Here is a 16,566-nt window from a genome sequence, read left to right as displayed (position 1 = left end):
TATTTATTTGGCTTATAATAGTATCTGGAGAGTATAAATCTTCGAACTTTGCAGCTCAGGTGGAAGGAGGCTTTCGTGGTCCATTAACTTTGGCATAGACCTATTTTTGTGATATTCATACCATATAAATCATTCTGAGTGTGGCCATGAATAGCAACAAAACAAAACACTGCAGAATATGAGATGACTTGGCTGGGTACATTTTACATCAGATTTTTATTTGCAGTTGTAAAAATAAAATAAATCTTTCATCATTATTCGTAATTACTTTTTTTTTTTTAAATCAGGTATCTGCTGAACCTGATGGTGCCACATATGTCTTTCAAGGATTCATACAAGGAGAAGACTATGGGCAATTTGGAGTCCAAAGACTAGGTAAGACACTGTGATTTAGAAAATGAAAGAATCAGAAAACAGCCATTTATCATTTACTGCTGATTGTAACCCAGATATGTTGGGAGAGGCTGAGTAACTAAATATTATCTGCAGTCAACAGCTCCATTGGCGATGTGTTTAGTTGCCAGAGGGCAAAAGGAGAAAATAAGGAGTTACTCTCTCAAGCAACTTCTGCTAACCCTCAATTCAATTTTTCTTTATTCATTTTGGATTGCTGCTCAGTGATTTACCACAAAGGGGAGGTCATGCCATGGGATAGATTATTCACACATGTTATCACATTATGATGCAGCAGGTTTTAGAGCATTGCACCACTCCAAGATTACTCTTTAAATAATGCATTTTCTTGCACTATAAATTCAAATATGGACAGATTAACTTTCCCCCCGTTGGCAGTTCATCTACAATATATTATCAATGAAAGGTTAATAATTCCTGCTGCATTGGTGTTCCTGGTAAAGATTTCTGTGTTCTAACATCCTTCTGCATCGATAAAGAACTTCTAGCCTCCATTCATTGGAATCCTCATCCAAACAATCATTCACTCTCCTACGAAGGTATACAAAAATGCTGGAGAAACTCAGCGGGTGAGGCAGCATCTATGGAACGAAGGAACAGATGCTGTCTCACCTGCTGAGTTTCTCCAGCATCTTTGTCTACTTTCGATTTTTCCAGCATCTGCAGTTCTTTCTTAAACATTCCCTCTCCTACTGTCACTTTTGTAGATTGCAATACTTGCCATCTAATTTATGCACTGCTATTATGGATGGGCGCAGTGGCATAACGGTAGAGTTGCTGCTTTACAGTGAATGCAGCGCCGGAGACCCGGGTTTGATCCCGATGCTGTCTGTACAGAGTTTGTATGTTCTCCCTGAGACTTGCATGGGTTTTCTCCGAGATCTTTGGTTTCCTCCCACACTACAATGCGTACAGGTTTGTAGGTTGATTGGCATGGTAAATGTAAATGTCCTCCGTGGGTGTAGGATGGTGTTGATGTGCGGGGATCGTTGGTTGGTGCGGACATGGTAGGCCGAAGGGCCTGTTTCCGCACTGTTTCACTAAATTAAACTAAACTAAACTAAAGCCACTTCAACAGCAACTACCTCGACCATGACTTCCAATGGAAACTGATCATAACACACCTCTTTCATCTACATAAATAGCCAGAAATTAAGAAGTAAAATTGACATCAGTGGAAAATCACCAGCCATCATTTGAATAGTTTACAATATTTTTACCCTGGTACATTCCTAAGAATAGTCCATAGGTAAATAACATTAGCTATAGAATAGAATAGAATATAGAATAGAATAGAATAGAATAGTTTCTTTATTGTCATTGTAACATGAACCATGTACAACAAAATTTAAAAATGTCAGCCAGTCAGTGCACCATTCAAACATTTCTAAAAGCTAACGATACATACAAGATAAAATATTAAAAGATAAACAACTAAAATAAATATCATGAAAATAGCACGCATAAACACCCAACCCGCCATCCTTCTGTCGATATCACAGTGTACCACAGTCCCTTAGTATGTATCGCCCCTGCGTTCCTTGGCGGCTACATTTAGTGCTTTTATAGCAGTGGGGTAAAAACTGTTTTTAAGTCTGTTTGTCCTTGTCCTTGTAGATCTGTACCGTCTGCCTGACGGCAACAGTTCAAACAGGGAGTGGCCGGGGTGGGAAATGTCCTTTATAATACTGGGATTTTTTGATGCAGCGGGAACTGGGTAAGTCCTCCAAGGTAAGGAGAGGGCAGCCAACAATCCTCTGGGCGTTGTCAATGGCCCTCTGGAGCGCTTTCCTCTGAGCCGCTGTGCAGCTGGTGTACCATACGCATACACAGTATGTTAGGATGCTCTCAATGGAGCACCGATAAAAGGACAGCAGCAGTCTCTGATTGATGTTATTCTTCCTGAGCACCCTCAGGAAGTGCAGTCTCTGCTGGACCTTTTTCAGCAGCGCAGTGGTGTTCACGCTCCACGTCAGGTCCTCCTCAATATGGATTCCCAGGAAGCGGAAATCCGCCACCCTCTCCACACAGTCCCCTCTGATAATCAATGGTACCATGTCCGTTTTATTCTTCCTAAAGTCTATTATTATTTCCTTTGTCTTTAAGGTGTTGAGGTGCAGATTATTTTCTTCACACCACACTGTCAGCTGCTCCGCCTCATCCCGGTAGGCGTACTCGTTTCCCCCGGAGATGAGTCCCACCACCGTAGTGTCATCCGCAAATTTGGCAATGGTGTTGGCTGTGGTGGGCGGGGGTGCAGTCATGTGTGTAGATGGTGTAGAGCAGGGGGCTCAGTACGCAGCCCTGTGGAGAGCCGGTACTGAGGCTGAGGGCCGTGGATGTATGATGGCCCACTCTGACTCTCTGGCTGCGACCCGACAGGAAGCTATTTATCCACATGCAGGTGGAGTGTGGAAGTCCCAAGTCCCCCAGTTTGTCCACCAGTTTGTGGGGAAGGATGGTATTAAAAGCAGAGCTGTAGTCCACAAAGAGCATCCGCACGTAGCTCCCCCGCTGCTCCAGGTGAGACAGTGCAGCATGGAGAGCTGTGGCTACAGCGTCCTCTGTAGATCTATTTGCTCTGTACGCAAACTGGTGGGGCTCAAAGCTTCAGGGCAGGAGTGATGTGATATGACCCCGGACCAGTTTTTCAAAACACTTCATCACCACTGGTGAGAGTGCGACTGGCCGGTAGTCGTTGAGGCTGGAGATTTTGTTTTTTTTGGGCAAGGGGACTATGGTGGAGGACTTCAGACAGGGTGGAACAGTGGACTGGGCCAGAGACTGGTTAAAAATCCTCGTACAGACTCCAGCCAGCTGGTCTGCGCAGTCCTTCAACACGCGGCCAGAGACGCCGTCAGGACCAGTAGCCTTCCTTGGATTGATGGCCCGCAGCGTGCGCCTCACCTCATGCTCCTCTATCTTGAGGGTTAGGCTGCTGTGGACCATGTGCTATGATGTGGCTGTCTCGGGTGGCTCCACTTCAAAGCGAGCAAAGAAGTGGTTCAGCTCCTCTGCCAACGAGGCGTCACCTTCAACAGCTCCAAGGTTGGTCTTATAGTTGGTGAGATACTGGATCCCCTGCCACACTTTCCTGCTGTTGTTACTGTCTAGGTGGTCCTCTATCTTCCTCCTGTAGTTTGATTTGGCCTATCTGATGCCTCTCTTCAGGTTAGCTTGGGCCGTGCTGTATAAAGCCCTATCGTCAGCCCTAAAAGCGGTGTTCCTCTCTTTCAACAGCCGCTATGTGTAACAGCTATGTGTAAAATGTCACAATTTTACACCTACTAACATTGGTGCCAAATTAACTAATTTTAACAAAAATTGTTTATGTAGTTCAGAGCTTAATGGAGGATGTAGTGTTTAATAACCTGATGGCTGTGGGGAAGTAACTGTTCTTGAACCTGGACGTTACAGTTTTCTGGTTCCTGGACCTTCTTCCCAATGGCAGGGGTGAGATGAGTGTGTGACCAGGGTGGTGTGGGTCTCTGGTGATGCTGGAAGCCTTTTTGAGGCAGTGACTCTGGTAAATACCTTTGATGGGGAGGAGGTACTTTGGATCTGACTTCACAAACAATCTTCCTGATTTAGTAGTGGCCAGAGGATCTGAGGTGACGGAGGAACTAAAGGAACTCCACATTAGGCAGGAAATGGTGTTGGATAGACTGAAGGCTGATAAATCCCCAGGGCCTGATGGTCTGCATCCCAGGGTACTTAAGGAAGTGGCTCTAGAAATCGTGGATGCATTGGTGATAATTTTCCAATGTTCTATAGACCCAGGATCAGTTCTTGTGGATTGGAGGGTAGCTAATGTTATCCCACTTTTTGAGAAAGGTGGGAGAGAGAAAAATGGGAATTATAGACCAGTTAGCCTGACATTGGTGGTGGGAAAGATGCTGGAGTCAATTATAAAAGATGAGATAGCCGCACAATTGGGAAACAGTAACAGGATCAGTCCGAGTCAGCATGGATTTATGAAAGGGAAATCATGCTTGACTAATCTTCTGGAATTTTTTGAAGATGTAACTAGGAAAATGGGCAAGGGAGAGCCAGTGGATGTAGTGTACCTGGACTTTCAGAAAGCATTTGATAAGGTCCCACATAGGAGATTACTGGACAAAATTAGGGCACATGTTATCCACATGACATGGATAGAAAAGTGGTTGGCAGACAGGAAACAAAGAGTAGGGATTAACGGGTCCCTTTGAGAATGGCGGGCAGTGACTAGTGGGGTACTGCAAGGCTCGGTGCTGGGACTGCAGTTATTTACAATATACATCAATGATTTGGATGAAGGGATTCAAAGTAACATTAGCAAATTTGCAGATGACACAAAGCTGGGTGGCAGTGTGAACTGTGAGGAGAATGCTATGAGAATGAAGGGTGACTTGGACAGGTTGGGGCAGTGGGCAGATGCATGGCAGATGAAGTTTAATGCGGATTAATGTGAGGTTATCCACTTTGGTAGCAAAAACAGGAAGGCAGATTACTATCTAAATTGTGTCAAGTTGGGAAAAGGAGAAGTACAACGGGATCTGGGGGTCCTTGTTCATCAGTCTATGAAAGTAATCATGCAGGTACAGCAGGCAGTGATGAAAGCGAATGGCATGTTGGCCTTTATAACAAGAGGAATCGAACATAGGTGCAAAATTAGTGTTACATCTTTATTGTGTATTGTGTGTTCTTTATCATTGTACCGCTGCTGGCAAATTCATTTCACTTGCATTTTATGTGCAATGTGATGAATAAAACCATTAAAAAAAAAAAAATGTCCTTCTGCAGTTGTACAGAGCCCTTGTGAGACCACACCTGGAGTATTGTGTGCAGTTTTGGTCCCCTAATTTGAGGAAGGACATTCTTGCTATTGAGGGAGTGCAGCATAGGTTTACAAGGTTAATTCCCGGGATGGTGAGACTGTCATATGCTGTGAGAATGGAGGAGCTGGGCTTGTACACTCTGGAGTTTAGGAGGATGAGAGGGATTCTCATTGAAACATGTAAGATTGTTAAGGGCTTGGACACGCTAGAGGCAGGAAACATGTTCCCGATGTTGGGGGTCCAGAACCAGGGGCCACAGTTTAAGAATAAGGAGTAAGCCATTTAAAATGGAGACGTGGAAACACTTTTTCTCACAGAGTGGTGAGTCTGCGGAATTCTCTGCCTCGGAGGGCGGTGGAGGCAGGTTCTTTGGATGCTTTCAAGAGACAGCTAGATAGGGCTCTTAAAAATAGCGGAGTCAGGGGATATGGGGAGAAGGCAGGAATAAGGTACTAATTGGGGATGATCAGCCATGATCACATTGAATGGTGGTGCTGGCTCAAAGGGCCAAATGGCCTACTCCTGCACCTATTGTCTGTTGTCTATTGTCTATTGTCTGTTTCATTATCAACAGCAATGCATAAAGTGCTGGGGGATCATAGTGGGTCAGGCAACATCTGTGGAGGGAATGGATAGGCGATAGTTTGGATTTGGGACCCTTCTTCCAGCTAATGAAGCCAGAAAGGGTTCCTACCCAAAGTGCTGCCTATCCATCCCCTCCATAGGTGCTGTCTAACCCACTGAGTTACCAAGCATTTTGTGCTTTGCTTAAGATTTCAGATCCGCCCTCCCTTGTGTCCCTCTCTGTTTCATTATCTTAGAATTCAACAGTATGAACAGTTGGATTATCTGTAGTGATTTTATTTCATCGATTTTGTTGTAACGAGTGTTTGAAAGTTCACCATCATTATTCTCAAAATGCAATGGAAGCTCAGTCTAGCAGTCAGCAATTTCAAATCCAAGCAGCCAGACTGAGTAGTCAAGTCAAGTCAAATCACTTTTATTTATATAGCACATTTAAAAAACAACTCTCGTTGGCTAAAGTGCTTTACATTGGTATAAGAATAGTATAAAAAACAACAGTGGTTCATAGATTAAATACAAACATCACTACATACATATAGCCCTCCCTCAGAGGACTTCAAGAAGGGCTTGGGAGTAGAGATGAGTTTTAAGTCTCGACTTAAAGGAGTCAATGGAGGGGGCAGTTCTGATGGGAAGAGGGATGTCTTTCCACTGTCGAGGAGCTGCAATCACAAAGGCGCGGTCGCCCCTGAGCTTATGCCTAGACCGCGGGATGTTCAGCAACCCAAAGTCGGCCGATCTGAGGGACCTGAAGGTGGTGTGGTGGGTAAGCAGACTTGTGATGTAGGTGGGGGCAAGCCCATTGAGGGCTTTGTAGACATAAAGGAGGATCTTTAAATTTATTCGGAACCGCACAGGGAGCCAGTGGAGGCCAGGATCGGGGTGATGTGGCCCCTTTTTCGGTTGTCCGTCAGGAGTCTCGCTGAGGCGTTTTGGGCCAGTTGCAGGCGGGACAGGGAAGATTGGCTGATGCCAGTGTAGAGGGAGTTGCAGTAATCTAGGCGGGAGGAGATAAATGTGTGGATGATCTTTTCGAGGTCATCAAACTGGAGGAATTGGTTTATTTTAGCTATCGTCCGAAGCTGAAAGAAGCTAGCTTTTACCACGGCATTGACTTGTTTGTCAAATTGCAATGCTGAGTCAAATATCACGCCAAGGTTTTTGACGTGAGGTTTGAGTAGTTGGGTAAGGCTTCCAAGGCTGCCTGCTATCATTTTGATTGAGTCCGAGGGGCCGAGAAGGATGACCTCAGACTTACTCTTGTTTAGTTGGAGGAAGTTCTGGGCCATCCAACACTTTATATCCTCGAGGCAGCGGATAAGGTTAAGCAGATTTGATTGTTTTTTGGGCTTCAGGGGGAGATAGAGTTGTGTATTGTCTGCGAAGCAATGGAAGGAAATGCCGTGTCTTTCCATGACTTGGCCTAAGGGGAGCATGTTCAGGGAGAAGAGAATGGGCCCAAGGATGGAACCTTGTGGAACCTCACAGCAGAGGCTAGATGGGGAAGAGAAAGAGTTGCCTATCTTAGTAGAGAAATTCCTACCTTTGAGGTTGGAGATGAACCAGCTCAGGGTAGTGCCATCAATACCAACCCCGTACCGGAGATGGTCAATTAGGGTGGTGTGGTCGACTGTATCAAATGCTGCGCTGAGGTTGAGAAGGAGCAGGATTGCACAGTCAATGGTGAGGTAACACTGTCATGCTCATCTGATGCTTATCCATTGTGGTTCTTCTAGTCATGCACAGCACACCAGTCCCGCCCAACCAAAATCACTGCAGCAAGTTTAAAGTCTAAGTCGAAGATAGACACAAAATGCTGGAGTAACTGAAAAAGGGTCTCGAGCTGAAACGTCACCCATTCCTTCACTCCAGAGATGCTGCCAGTCCCACTGAGTTACACTTGCTTTTTGTGCTTTTCTTCAGTTTAAACCAGCACCTGCAGTTCCTTCCTACACATTAAAGTTTGTCATTGGATTGTGAAATATGCTTCTGCAGTGATTGAAAATATAAGAACAGAAGAAAGTTAGTGTTGAATTATGTTGCAATACAGTTGGATTTGCTGAGCAGAGTTTGCAGAATGCTTAAACTAAATCTTGCCAGCGGCAACCACAAACTTTCCATACCTCCAGGGATTAGTTTATAATTGGCCTAAGGATATCTGCAGGCAACAGAGCCAGTGGTGTTAAAAGATTGCCCATTTAAACATAAATCTATGTTTGGAATTCAACAAAGAAAATGTGCAGTGCATGACATAATGCCCCTATTGTGGAGAAGCTGTTAATTAGCTTTGCTTTGAATATTTCAGGCAGTCCTGCCAACCTGTACGTTTTTACACATTTGACTTTATTGAAACCTTCCCTCTTGGGTGATTTGTTCAAATTGAAGTGATATTCCCTCTTTGAGTTTTTCTTTTTTATTGATATTTAACACCGAAGGAAAATGTGAAAACCTACAGTATAACATGAGAATAAACTAACAATAATTGCATCTGTGAAAATGGTTTAGAGACTGGATTTATCGCAACTGATTTTATAGTCTTATTTTGGTTACTTTTGAATTGCTGCATTAAAAATTATATTCTAAATGTTTATATATCACCAATCAATGTTATTCTAAATTATTATTTAGGGCCCTTATATCTCAAACGACAATCATATAAGAAGAATTAATTTCCAAGGATGAGCTTTAGAAATTTTCGTTAGCTTTAGAAATGTTTGAATGCTGCACTGACTGGCTGACATTTTAAATTTCGTTGTACATGGCCCATGTTACAATGACAATAAAGAAACTATTCTATTCTATTCTAAAGGAGTTTGGCCCAAGATAATCCCCACAGAAATAAAGGAATTTGTGGCAACAAAAAAAATAGGTTTATTTTGTGTCAAGTAAATCTTGATATGAATTCCGTTAGTAAAAATTGATGTTTGAAGTTGCTGAGGTGCAAGTCCAAAATTGATTTTTTTTTAAAGAATCTAAAACAGTGGCTTAAAAAAGTCTTTGAAGATAAAGAATAGTTTTAATATAATGCTTGCTGTGCATTTACAGAGAATGAAATTAAACTATTATTTTTGACATTTGCACTGATCCATGCACTAATTCAATGAATTAGTCAACCATGATAACAATTTTTAAAAAGCCGACCTCAGCAAAAATTATTGTAGTACACATTACATTTTGCAATTATTTTGGCAATGATATATGCTTTCCACATAAAATGAAAGGTAGCTTTCAAAAACTCGTGATATCAGTTACATTAATTACATTAATTAACAAACACCTTTTCATCAATCAAAGTGATTCCTGATTGATTATTAGTATCAGGCTTTAATCCAGCAACTAAGATTATGTTCATTGTACAAACATTATTTAATTCTGGAATTATAATTTTAGCTATCTAAAAAAACTTGAACATAAAAATACATGTTCAAATCATATGTATTTCCAATTTCTCCCAGGTATGTAGGTTTGGATTTGAATGCTTTTGAATGCTTTTGAATGTAGTTGCTCCTTTGCTGTGTCTCATACCACTATTTTTTACTGCAGGTCTGAACTCAAGTCATGGCTCAAATTCTCCCAATCAACCACATGGTACAAATAGTAGCTCTGTTGCCATCGCCATCCTTGTGCCTTTCTTTGCTCTTATATTTGCAGGATTTGGGTTTTATCTTTATAAACAAAGGTAGGTTTCAGCTAACATTTTATTATAATTCTAAATCAATTTTGACTACTCATCCAAAAAATTGTCTTTATTGCATGGTAGACATAGGTGGTTAATTTTGGATAAAGGATTAAAATGTGTGTTTTGCAAATAAGGCACCCGTTGAAAGTTCCCCAAAACGTTTCAATTTGTGACTGGGTTTAGCCACACATCTCTATCATCACTAAATCATTGGTGTTCTTTTAATTAGGACTTGAATTGCATAACAATGAATTGTTTATTCACCAGAGGTCGTTGGGGCAAGAGCATATCATGAAAAGCTGTGGCCGACTTCCAAATGAGCATTTGCAGGATTTTAAAGAGGCAATTATTTGTTCAATAAGACTTTCAACAGCTGTTGAACGACAGCTTAGCTATTTTATCAAAATGTAAATTTGCACAAAACAAGGGTTAAGTTGATATTTCAGGTCACGGTTACCTCAGAGGTCCTTGGCATTTGATTGCACATTGGAAATGAGTCTGGACTCTTCAGGGTTCTGAGGCCCTGATGGCCCACTGAACAAAAAACCAAAAAAGGACACAGTGGAACTGACCTTGCACCTTAAAAGGCACCTGGCCATCTTCTCCATTACCTTACTCCATGGAACAGAAATGGTGGTGAACAGATTGAGGGTGGGATTGGACAGAAGATCACAGAACAGTATAAAAACACGAGAGGAATAGATCGGGTAGATGCACAGAGTCTCTTGCCCAGAATAGGTGAATCAAGGACCAGAGGACATTGGTTTAAGGTGAAGGGGAAAAGGTTTAAATGGAATCTGAGGGGTGAGGGGGAACGAGTGGAGGTAGTTGAGGTAGTAGGGACAATCCCAATGTTTAAGAAACATAAGGCAGACTTGGAGGGATATGGGCCAAACGCAGGCAGGGAGGACTAGTGTAGCTGGGACATGTTGGCTGGTGTGGGCAACTTAGTCCAACGGGCCAGTTTCCATGCTGTATCACTCTATGACTCTTTGAGTAGAGCATGAGGATGTGAGCAGAGGAAGAATGGATGGTTTGGGTGAGGCTTGCTGGAAAGATGAAGAAGATAGTGAGTTGTGGATGAAAGTGGTGGGCTGGGAGCGGATTTGGGGAGCACAAGGAGCCAAGCTGAAGTTTCAGGTGGGGTTCAAAGAGGATCATCAGATGGGGGGGGGGGGGGGGGGGGGGGGGGGGGGGGGGGGGGGGGGGGGGGGGGGGGGGGGGGGGGGGGGGGGGGGGGGGGGGGGGGGGGGGGGGGGGGGGGTGGGGGGGGGGGGGGGGGGGGGGGGGGGGGGGTGGGGGGGGGGGGGGGGGGGGGGGGGGGGGGGGGGGATGGGGCGGATGCCGATGAGTAGTTTCTGGAGTTGGGATCAAATCTAATGATATAAGGTAAAATTAGTAGCAGGAAGTTGAGATAGTTCATGGAATTTGAGAACATAAGAGATGATGAGAAGACTAAATTCAAACTTACCTCATTTGAGATCAGCAGCTTGGAAATCCCCAACTTTGACCTTGGAATGGATTGCCTTTTAACCGAAATTGAGCATACCGAAACCCTTCAGTTAAGATCTGTTCCGGCTTTCAAGTCCTATGTCTATCAAGTATGCACAGCAAAAAAAAAATGCTGGTGATATTAATTATGATTTATAAAATATGAGGAAACTACAGAAGTGACATGTACAAGTGCAAAGTCGCTTATCAACTGGGTCTTTAGATAAAATTCTCAACTGTGATGTGTAAAAATGTTGTGATATCCAACAAAAGCTTCAGGCTCATCTCTACCATACATAATAATAAGAAGCTGATTAGAAATAAAATAAACTTCATTAAAGTGATTATACATTAACTGAAAAAATAGTAAAAATCTAAATATACTTATTTATTATTGATAATACCTTGCAGCTGAAGTCATGGACCATTATAGTTCCCTTGGACGCTGGAAAAACTCCAATTGTCCAAGGGATCGTCCAAACTACCTGTCAATCTCCTGAAAATAACATCAGATGTATTAATCTTTGTCAAATTAATGACAAGAAAATCAATGTGGAAATTATTTTTTTCTGCTCATTTATACTTGATATTGAGAGACCAATGCAGAAAGTACAGAAAATTGCAGAAAGATATCAGTGAAGGCATTTATGCTGTTAGAATGATAGCAACCAAAGGTTTTTTAAAAAAGAGGAAAAAAAAGTTCTTACTAAGAAACTCAAAACACAATACCTAAATGTGCACTGAGTACTGATTTGATAGGAAATTGCAAAGGAAATCAGATATATTCTTTAAAATAAGAAAACTTTGCAAAATGTGGGAAACATCAAGGAACTACTTCAGAAAACTGATTCAGACGGAATAGCTAAATGTTCCATTTGTGCCCTTTGTTGTTCTTCAAATAACATTGTGCCATGAGCTCAGGTTCAAAGTTGTTATTTCTTTCTTTTTCTCTGCAGGACTGCTCCCAAGACGCAGTACACTGGCTGCTCTGTACATGAAAACAATAATGGGCAAGCAGCTTTTGAAAATCCAATGTACGATACAAATGCAAAATCAGCAGAAGGAAAGGCAGTTCGATTTGATCCCAATCTCAACACAGTCTGTACAATGGTATAAAGCAGAAACTTGGTTTGATTACATAGCCTGATATACATCTAGCGCTTTGCATCCTTGGGACATCTAGATTCTGACTAAACCAACTTATGTACAATGCACATTTGGTTCACTGCTATTTAAAGCACACTTTTCAGGAATTTAACGTACCAGATTTATCTGAAGAACCAGAAAAAAAGAACACGTTTTCATGGCTCACCCAGTTGGAACAGATATGCTCTTCGTTCTGTAACTTTTCGGCAACTTTAGCTGCACTCTAAGAGTGCTTAGCCACAATTTTTTCAAAAAAAAATCCTAAGTACTTTCTCAGAAGAAAACTGCAGATATTTGAGGAGCATTGAAACAGTTTTCAATGTTGCTAACAATATGGGCTAGGATTTGGCATGAGGTCGGAACACTGCATATGTAACAAAGACCATGAAGTACTGTATAGTAAGATTATTACAGGTTTTGCTTTCTAGTGTAAGTGTAAAAAGAAAACTTTGTAAGGTACAACTGCGAAACTGATTTTGAATATTTGAGTATAAAACAGCCAGTGTGGTACTCACTAAACCGATTTCTATGGAACACTCTCAATCTTTTTTGATCACCAAGAAAAATCACTTCATTTATTCAATTTTTCCTCCATATTTTTTGATTTAAATTGGTATTCTTCGTACAAAATATAGAATTCTTGCCAGAGTAAAATGAAAAATATTTATACTATATCATTTTCAAAATACGCATATGCACGATGTGTTGCATGCTTCATTATTATTTAATTATTCTATTGTGTTTTTATTGCAACAAACCATTTTATTTATTATCTAATAAAGTTATGGTCTTATGTATCTGCTTACAATAGTTCATCCAGTCCCTTTCAACATAAGGTGATTTATGGAATGGATGTCATCCGTTTTGCATTATTAATTTGGTATTATGGTTTTGGATGTATGGTAACTAGAGCCAACATATTTGGTTAAATTTGATTGGAATCTTGTAATACAGAAAGTGCAAAAATATAGACTACAGTACGAGAGGATATTACCTGTGCCAGTTGTTTGCCTTCCCCATTCTTTAATTATGACAATGCATATGTTTGTTTCCATTGTGCATCAGCACAGTGGATGTAAATGAAGTATGAGTCTGTTTGTTAATGAGACAAGAAATGTATCTCTCGCATGGATGATTGTGATGTATCTTGGAGCTCATCTTGATATCAGATGTTTGTTCTACTGTGAGAATGGCAGCCAAATACCACACAACTCCTTGCACCCCATGTGGTCACCTTCTTAACATTTGCCTTAATGGGTAGAGCTATATCATACAAAACATTGCAGAAGCAACAAGTCTCCACTATTCATTGCTATTTAATAGTTGTTCGCACTCTGCACTCATTACATGCAAAGGATTATTACCACTGTCAAAGAAAAGCACTCGCATGAAAAGTTAAGAAGTACGATCAAACTAAAGTAATCTGTTTAATTTTGCTGAAAGACTTATTCACTAACTGGAGATATTAATATTGTTGTAACTGTAATGTTTGCATTGGGTCTACCAAACTTTGATTGCAGCCAAGGTTGTTGGTCCTAACATGTCCTGTGAGTGACTTACTTCCAGGATTAAGACCGAGCATTGGGCTCTAAAATCCAATTATCTTTAATCACCAGAATTGATTACATTCAAATGTATGAATTTCACAGTGCATCTTAAGCTTCACTAAAATCGACAGAAATTATTTAGTTAAAGTTGTCTCACATGTTCCTACTCACCCAGGTTTATATCCATTTGTGACTGCAATAAACAGAGTATGTCCACCAAAATTAGAACAATTATTAAATTGTACCTGAAACAAATTTCATGTACAACCTCCTTACTCCTCTGTATCATGTTTATTATAATTAGATGCATAAAAATTTCTTTTGTAAAGAAATATATTTTTATGAAAAAAAGAATTTGTAAAATGTATGAATCTATGATGTAAATTTTCAATACATTGTAAAAAATAAATGGCTCAATGCTTTTGTAAATTTTGTTGATGTGGGCTATTTTGCTGTTTCTGCAAGTCAATGTCAGCTCTGTAATTTGCTTTTAGATTGTTCTTTTGTGGATTACTGACAGCTGATCAAGGGCTTCTCAGCTGAAACATTAAAGGGCCTGTCCCACTTGTGCATTATTTGCGCGTCATTTACGCGACATCATTTATGCGCCACAACGCACGACCCGTGCGTAACGCACGCATGGCGCATGGTGAGACTTGGTGGCATACGCAGTGATGTGCAGCTGCGCGCAGCGCCCCAGGAATTTGGGATTCTCAAAATTCTCGTGCGCCACCTGCGTGATGCGGATATGAGGCCCAAGTGGGACAGGCCCTTAACTCTGTTTCTCATTCCACAGATACTACCTGACCTGCTGAGTACTTTAGGTACTTTCTACTTTTCTTACTGATGATATCTACTTTTTTTAGTGCAGAAATGAGGGAATATTGCATTGCAAGATATGCCATATTTCATGTTAGGCATTAAATTAAAGAACCCACCTGACCAGTTTGGTGATGTATAAGATAAAGTGGCACCATTCAATAAATAAGGGACATCCTACGTGTACCATGGTCAACATTCCTCGCTCCACTAATCTGAAAGAATTAATAGTAAGATTAAACGAGAACTTACCAGTTCGAAGTTTGATCGTTATTTTATGAGGAGTAACGTTGAGGGATTATGTGAAGAACCCGCCAGGACGCATGCGTGTCATTCTTCAAAGCAGCAGTGTGAAATCACAGATAACAGTAATGACTGAACATAGTAAGATTAGAGAAGAGGATACCAGTTGAACTTTATGATCAAGGGTGGGAGCGGAGGGCACGTAATCCCTCAACGTTCGTCCTCATAAAATAACGATCAAACTTCGAACTGGTAAGTTCTCGTTTAATCTTACTATTTTACTTCAGAGTCACGTGAAGATTTCAAAGGTCTGTGATTTCATGCCGTGGAAACGAGTCCATGCATCACATCTGCCTTAATTGACTAAGGGAGGAATTGTGTTAACATGTTTAAACATGAATCTGACATTGAAAATCCATGATAAATTTATTAACAACAAATTATAGCCCCTATTTCATGGGGTGAAATCATATTACAGAACTTAAAATTGATTCTGCAAAAGTTCCAGGTTTAACCACCAGTTTATTGTAGAATTGTTGGAACGTTTTTTGCCTTGACCATCCTGCTGTCTCCAGGATTTGATCCATCGGTACGTCCAACTCCATAGCTGCCGATGTAGCTGCAATCCTGGTGGAATGAGATTTGAATATGTTAGTATCCATCCCAGCTGTTGTTAAAACCTGTTTCAGCCATCTGAAAATAGTTTGAGCCGACACTTTTTTGTGGGGTTGCTTGTGGATGATTAGTAGTGCCATCTCATTGCCTCTGATGTTTTTTGGTGTTCTCCATATATAACAATAAATGTCTTATTATACAGAGATGATCATCTATTGAGTATGCCCTAAATTCTATTTTGAGGCCTGTTGATCCCGGTCTGTTCTGTTGACTAATTCGTGGATATGAAAAGGTGTATTTCTTGTTGAAGATGTCATATTGTCCAGCCTTAACATGTAAAGACTGTACCCTTTGTGCTGTGACCAAAGCCATCAGCATGACTGTTTTATGCGTCAGTTTTTGCAGGGACAGAGCTGTTGCTGGAGACCAGTTCCTTAGCAATGTTAGGACAATACTCACATCCCATATTTGAGAGTACCTGGTTCTTGGGGGATTGATATGAAAAATTCCCCTCATAAGTTTGGTTACCAGGGGGTGAGTCCCAACAGAATGACGCTCTGATCCTCGCCATAGATATTCTGAAATGGCACTTCTGGTGCAGTTAATGGCACTGTAACTGAGCCCCTCATCATAATGGAGGCCTGACAGGAATTCCAGAACAGGCGTTATGTTCATCGAGCTGTATGTGATGTTGTTTCTGTGACAATATATCTCAAAATTTCTTGATGTGTACCAGATATTGTTTTTTGGTGGACTGCCTGTGAGCCGCTGAGACAATGTTCAATATTCGGTCCGTCAGTCCCAGTTCCAGTAGAGGTTTCTTTATACTCTACAAACTAATGTTTGTCGTATTATGACATGGGTGGCTATCCCCAGTTACGGGATGAACCAACAAATCTGGTCGTTTCAGGATGGTGACACATGGTTCTAAGACCATGTCGAGTATCACAGGGAACCATGGTTGAGTAGGCCAATCGGGCACTACCAAAATACCAGACGCCGAGTCTTGTTGTATTTTGCGTAATACCCGACTGATGAGGCAGAAAGGAGGAAATGCATAGAAAAACAATTTCCCCCAATGCAGCGAAAAAGCATCTATCGCTGATGCCCTAGGGTCTGGTTCCCAAGAAACATAGTTTGGTAACTGGTGATTGAGTCTAGATGCAAATAGATCAATATCTGGTGTTCCATACCGTGCTACAATATCAGC

At 41.4% G+C, this 16,566-nt stretch overlaps 1 long non-coding RNA gene across 1 annotated transcript; it reads left to right on the top strand.

Annotated features, from left to right (window-relative positions):
• Window positions 1–63: 63 nt before the first annotated feature.
• On the top strand, window positions 64–14,062 carry LOC129696555 (uncharacterized). Its single transcript, XR_008723351.1, has 3 exons — window positions 64–375; window positions 9,360–9,495; window positions 11,943–14,062. It is a non-coding gene; the product is annotated as an uncharacterized LOC129696555 (long non-coding RNA).
• The last annotated feature ends 2,504 nt before the right edge of the window (window positions 14,063–16,566 follow it).

The sequence above is a fragment of the Leucoraja erinacea genome, chromosome 4, assembly GCF_028641065.1.
Source record: "Leucoraja erinacea ecotype New England chromosome 4, Leri_hhj_1, whole genome shotgun sequence".
Taxonomy (NCBI): domain Eukaryota; kingdom Metazoa; phylum Chordata; class Chondrichthyes; order Rajiformes; family Rajidae; genus Leucoraja; species Leucoraja erinaceus.
The sequence above is the reverse complement of the archived record's forward strand: the minus strand, read 5'-3'. Positions and strand labels throughout refer to the sequence as shown.